General features: G+C 36.2%; 1 long non-coding RNA gene across 1 annotated transcript; it reads right to left on the reverse strand.

Annotated features, from left to right (window-relative positions):
• Positions 1-264: 264 nt before the first annotated feature.
• Positions 265-5,019, reverse strand: LOC143072792 (uncharacterized). Its single transcript, XR_012977311.1, has 3 exons — positions 4,885-5,019; positions 3,576-3,696; positions 265-1,194 (listed from the first exon to the last, which is right to left on the reverse strand). It is a non-coding gene; the product is annotated as an uncharacterized LOC143072792 (long non-coding RNA).
• Positions 5,020-6,322: the final 1,303 nt, after the last annotated feature.

Below are 6,322 nucleotides of genomic sequence, written 5' to 3' on the forward strand. Positions count from 1 at the left end.
CAAGGCAAACAAGGTAAATTACGATTAAAATTATATAATTTGGTTCACAAATTTGAATTTTGTGAACGGAGTTACACTTACCTGATAGGTTTACATAATTGGATATTCTCTCCGGTAATTGGTCTTATCTCGCTCAAGCGCTTAGCTGATCTTTTAAAAATCATCTACATCTATATCAGTTAAGCGCTTAGAACCTCAGTTTTCTCCGGCGAAAATCCAGCTGAATTCACCAAAAGAAATTACTGAGGGGAGGAGGTGGGTAGTATATCAGGTAAGTGTAACTCCGTTCACAAAATTCAAATTTGTGAACCAAATTATTTAATTTTATATTCACTCCGTTACACTTACCTGATAGGTTTACATAATTGGATACATCCAGAATTCAAAGCAGTACTTTGTTCTGTGGTTGGTAGTAATTTCTTGTTCAATTTATATATATATACACTGTACATTTTTAAAACAATAAAATCACTCCTCCTCTTCTCCATGTAAAATATCATCCATTATTTACACTAATATTAAAATGAATATTCTGTTTTTCTATCATTCAAACACTTTGTAGTCTATATTCATCATCTAAAATTCCATCGCATCTCGTCGGAAATGAGGATTTCAATATCTATATATTATATACATGAATGTATAATATTTTTTTAATGTTTATTTTATATATTTTTTCTTTCTTTTTTCTTATTCAACAATTAAGATAAAACGCTTGGTTCTAGATTTCTCAAATAGAATTTCGTGAAAGTAGACTCTCTACTCCAGTCTGCTGCTTCCATGATGGATTTCATAGATGAACCATTAAATAGGGCCCATGAAGGACCAATAGCTCTTGTACTATGCGCCTTTACAGACTTATTTTTGTCATTATATGCCATTTGGATGGTTTGGACAATCCAATTCGAAATTGTCTGACTAGAGACCGGGTTGTGCGGACTATTTACACTTAAAAACAGTTTACTGTTACTTCTGTCACAATTACGGAAGTTATCTGTCATTTTTAAATAATAAAACAATGACCTTTTCGGATTCAATAATTTGTTGTCCTTAAAACTTGGAACAAATATTTTTGAACCATTATGTCCAGGACGATCCTGCTTTGAAACGCCTTCTCTAATGAAAAACACACCAGTACTATGTACACTAATATTACCATCTCCTATTCTCAATGCTTGAAGATCACTACAGCGTCTGAAAGTAGTAATAGCAATTAAGAAAATAGTTTTCCAAGTAACATATTTTAAAACACTGTTTTTCTTTGGTTCAAATGGACTTTTTTGTAACATGTCTAAAACTTTCCGAAGATCCCATTCTGGTAAAAGTTTAATTTTAGGTGGTCTTGAATTGAATACACCTTTTAAAAGTCTTATTATGTATGGATGTTGGCCTACAGGAATTTTTTCTATAGGCGGTAAGACTGTAGATAACATGGACCTATATCCAGCTATTGTTCTATATTGAAGTCCCTTAGTAAACAGACCTGTCAAAAAATCTGCTACCTCTGTCAAAGAGGCAGTATAGGGATCAATTTCCCTTTCATTACACCAGCTACAGAATTTTTTGAATTTGCCAGAATAATCTTTTTGAGTTCCTGCCCTCCATGAGGCAGACAATAATTGTCTAGTGTCCTTAGAAAAGCCTCTCTTTTTAAAGAGTCTGTTGATAGAGGCCATACAGTTAGATTGAATATTTCTGGATTTGGATGATAAATCCGTGATTCTGGCTGGTGTAAAAGATTGCTTTGAATTGGAATTTTTAAAGGGTAATCTACCAGTAATTTCAACAGGTCTGGGTATCAAGGTCTTCTTGGCCAATGTGGTGCTATTAGAAGAATTTGACACCTGTACTGGGACATGTGTTGTGTAGAATTTTTGGTATTAGGCATATTGGAGGATATGCATACCCGAACAGATTCTGCCATGGAATTGACAGTGCGTCTAGAGCATAAGCTTGATTGTGAGGAAACCACGTGCAAAAAATTTGAGTTTGTTTGTTGAGGATTGATGCAAACAGATCTATTGTTGGTGACCCTAGCTTTAGGAAAATATTTTTTGTACTATAGATCTTTCTAGTGTCCATTCTGTGTGTCTTATTTTGTTTCTCGACAATAAATCCGCTAGAATGTTTGCTTTGCCCGCAATGTGGGCTGCTTTCAATTGAATCTGATGATCGATTGCCAAATTCCATAATTCCCAAGTTTTTAGACAAAGAATCATTGATTTGGTCCCCCCTTGACGATTGATGTATTGTACCACCGTTGAGTTGTCGCAACGTATTAATACATTTTCCCCCCTCAATTGGGATAAGAAGTGTTTTATCGTTCTTATCACTGCTTCCATTTCTAAGCAGTTGATATGGAGTTTTTTCTCCGATAGGTTCCAGGTTCCTTGTGCTATCTGAGTCCCCATGTGACCTCCCCAACCCACTGATGTTGAGGCATCTGTTGTCATAGTGGCATGGGTTTCCCAATGCTTCAATGATCTCCCCTTTTTTATGTTGGTTTGATCTAACCACCATTTTAGATGGCTTCTTAGATGTGCAGTAATTGGGACTTTGAACTCCAGATTCTGTGAAACTGGTTTCCAAAATTTCAACAGATGTATTTGAACAGGTCTCATGTGTAATCTTGCATTGGGAATTATTTCTAAGCAGGATGACATTATCCCTAGAAGGTGAAGAAAATCTCTGGCTATTACTTGATTTTGAAGGATCATTGCCTGGGATGAAGTTATTAATTTGGACGTTCTTTCCACTGTTGGCAAAACGATCCCCAGATCCAAGAGAAACATTGCCCCTAAGTATGTTATCTGTTGTGATGGATCCAAAGTGGACTTTTTTAAGTTTATTATGAATCCTAGTTCGACAAGGAGATTGAGTACTAATTCTCGATCTAATATTAATTGACTTTTTTCCTGATTCAGAAGGAACCAGTCGTCTAGATAGACAACCAGTCGTATGCCCCTTGACCTTAAATGGGCAGCTACTACTGCCACAATTTTTGTAAAAACTCTTGGGGCTGAGGTTGGACCGAAAGGTAGAGCCTTGAACTGAACAGCTCTCCCGTTTTTTAGACAAAACCTCAGATATTTCTTGTACGTTTTGTAAATTGGGACGTGTAAATATGCGTCCTTTAAGTCCAGACTGATTCCCCAATCTCCTTGTTTCACCAGATTGAGAACCGTAGAAAGGGAATCCATTTTGAAATGTTGTTTTCGGAGATACTTGTTGAGGGGTTTTAAATTTATTACTGGTCTCATGTCCCCTGTTTTCTTGGGAACAAGAAAAAATGTGCTGTAAAAACCGTTTTCTATTTCGTTCAGAGGTACATATTCTACAGCTTCTTTTTGTACTAGCTCTCTTACTTCTGTATCTAAAATATCTAGATCTTTTGCAGATACACAGGTGTATTTTATTCCTGTGTTCTTTGGAATCTCTAAGAATTCCAGTTTGTAACCCTCTTTTATAACAGAAAGCACCCATTGATCGTCTGTTATTTGTTCCCATTTTTTCAGAAAATAAATTAGACGTCCCCCAACAGGTATCTCCGGATGACAAGCCATGATATTGCTTACCTTTAAATAGTCATTTTCTTTGTTGGTTTTTCCCCTGGTTGCCCCATGAGGGACGAAAATTAGTTCCTGTTTTCTCGAACTTATTGTCACTCTTGTCAGGTCTTGAAACAGTGCTTGTTCTCTGAAAAGAACGCTGAGTACTTGGAGTTGATTTAAAATTGTTCTGATTAACATTTTGTTTCACACGTTTTGCTTGCCAATCATTAGAAGCAGTGTTTTTTCTTTTACCCAGAAAAGACCCAGGTTTATTTCCAATATGTAACTCAGGAAGCAATTCCTTAAGTTGTTTGTCTTTTTCTATCCTATCTTTCAAGGTTTGTTCAAACTTGTCACCAAACACTCCACTGCTTGAAAGTGGTAAGGAAATTAAAGAATTTTTAAGTTCTTTTATATCATTTAACCCAGTATCTTCCATTACTAGTTTTCTTCTAATAAGGTGATGAAAAGCACCTGCTCTTGCAACCTGATCAACACTTTTAGTTGACATAGCAAAGATATCACGAACTTGTTGTACTGCCCTATCCATATTCACCTCTTTGTCTAATAATGTTTCTAATAATGTACCTAATGCCTGTTGCATGTAAGACGATGAAACAATACCCATTTTAGCAGCAGCTTGTCCTTGATAAGCCAATTTTTCTACTGATTTTAGATAAGGTGTATATAAAGTCTTTTTCTTATTAGAAATTGTAAAAGCTTTTGGACCATGTTTTTAACTAGTAGGTCTGATGTAAAGCTATCTAGACTAGGTATATCCAAAAGTTTTTCAGAACTTTCATGTACTGGGAAACATAACTTATAATGCTCATTGTATGCAGTTATCTTTTCTGGTTTTTCACAATGCCATGATCCAGAAAGAATATCAATCTGACTTTTGTCTAAAACAAGTCCAACTGACTTAGAAACTGATTTAGTTTTGGCGTCGTCACCAAATAACTGATTAAGATTGTCAATACCAGAGTCTGTTTCCTCAGTTTCTTGACACTTTAAATATTTACTGAACCTAGCTACAGTATTATGGTTTTCATTGTCACTTCTCATTGAAGTCCTATCTTCTTCATCTGAGAATAACCCAATGTTAAGTCTCTCTGAACGGCCTGGTGCCAGAGACATAACATCTCCATGTAAATTTTTCTCTGCCTCATTATCTGTAGGCAAATTTACATCAGGAGTTTGTGTTTCTTGTAAAGGTCTGCGCGCTCCCGAAGAGCCGCTATCCTGTTGATTACAAGTAGAAACATTTTGTACCTGCTCACCCGAAGTGCCAGGGTTTTGACTAGTTTCCATAAAATTACATGTTTTATCTAACCTTGAATCAAATTGGGCAAACCTGCTTTCCCATTTCTGTTCTAAGGCGTCTAGCTGGTCGTCCTTTTTCTTGGTAGACCTGCTTTTGATCTTCTTAGACGAAGAAGAAGAACGTGTACGAGCCGCCATCTTTGTCGTTTCGTTCGCGTCAGTTGACAAACTGGGACGTTCCTGCAAAACGTCGTCTTCGCTATTTGAACCGTTCATAGCGACTTCTGCCATAATGTTAATTATTTTAATACTTCTTAACTCATAAACTAATTATTTCAATGTATTTTCTCAGAGCGAAAACACGACCGGCTGGATTTTCGCCGGAAAGAAGACTGAGGTTCTAAGCGCTTAACTGATATAGATGTAGATGATTTTTAAAAGATCAGCTAAGCGCTTGAGCGAGATAAGACCAAATACCGGAGAGAATATCCAATTATGTAAACCTATCAGGTAAGTGTAACGGAGTGAATATAAAATTCCATGAATTAAATGCAGAGATATATTTATGACATGTATGAAGAGACTGTTAAAAACGGGGAACGAAGAAACGTAAACAATGATATTTCCTATGCAATCTTATAAAAATATTTCTCCGATGAGTTGGATAACCTCCTATTCACTTCGATATTTGTACATGTAACGTATGATCAGGAAGAAATATAGAAAATCTGCTATTATATAGCAGAGTATTTGGAAGTGATTTATTTCTTCTAAATTCTAAAGTGCCCTTACTGCAGTGACGTCAGTTTAGAACTGTTCTACAGTCCTGACTGATTTAGTCAGTTCTGCTGACAGTTCTACGGTTAGAACTGATTTGGACAGTTCTACCTAGAACTGATTTAGACAGTTCTACCCTAGAACTGATCCTGACAGTTCTACCTAGAACTGATTTAGTCAGTTCTACTTAGAACTGATTCTGACAGTTCTACTTAGAACAGTTCTAGGGTAGAACTGTTCTAGGTAGAACTGTTCTAGGACAGGTTAGAACAGTTCTATGACAGTTCTCCTGACAGTTCTAATGAGAGGTTAGAAGTGATCTCCACTGTATTTCTTTAAGAGAGTGACATGTCTTGATGACTGGATACGACATAAAACAATCCGTACGTGATATTCTGATCAATTATGGATCCCGGAATAATTTCGTACCCGTGCCGTTCACTTTGACGTATTATAATGACTTGTCAAAATATGTAAACAATCGGATTATTTTTCAATTTTTAGACATGAGCGCCAACGTAGACCACCATGATATTTTATTATGTGAAAGATACATAAGAGTACAGTTGATGGTTGAAAATTTCAAGATGGTCTTCGTTGGCGCTGATTTCAAATTTTGTCTCCGAACATGACGAAATTGTAGATTTTTTTTACACTTTTCGTCGTTTAGCAGTTGGAAGGCAAACGCCTGAATCTGACAGATAGAGGTCAATTTGTCGACAAAAAAAGAA

Source organism: Mytilus galloprovincialis, chromosome 4 (assembly GCF_965363235.1).
Source record: "Mytilus galloprovincialis chromosome 4, xbMytGall1.hap1.1, whole genome shotgun sequence".
Classification (NCBI taxonomy): Eukaryota; Metazoa; Mollusca; class Bivalvia; order Mytilida; family Mytilidae; genus Mytilus; species Mytilus galloprovincialis.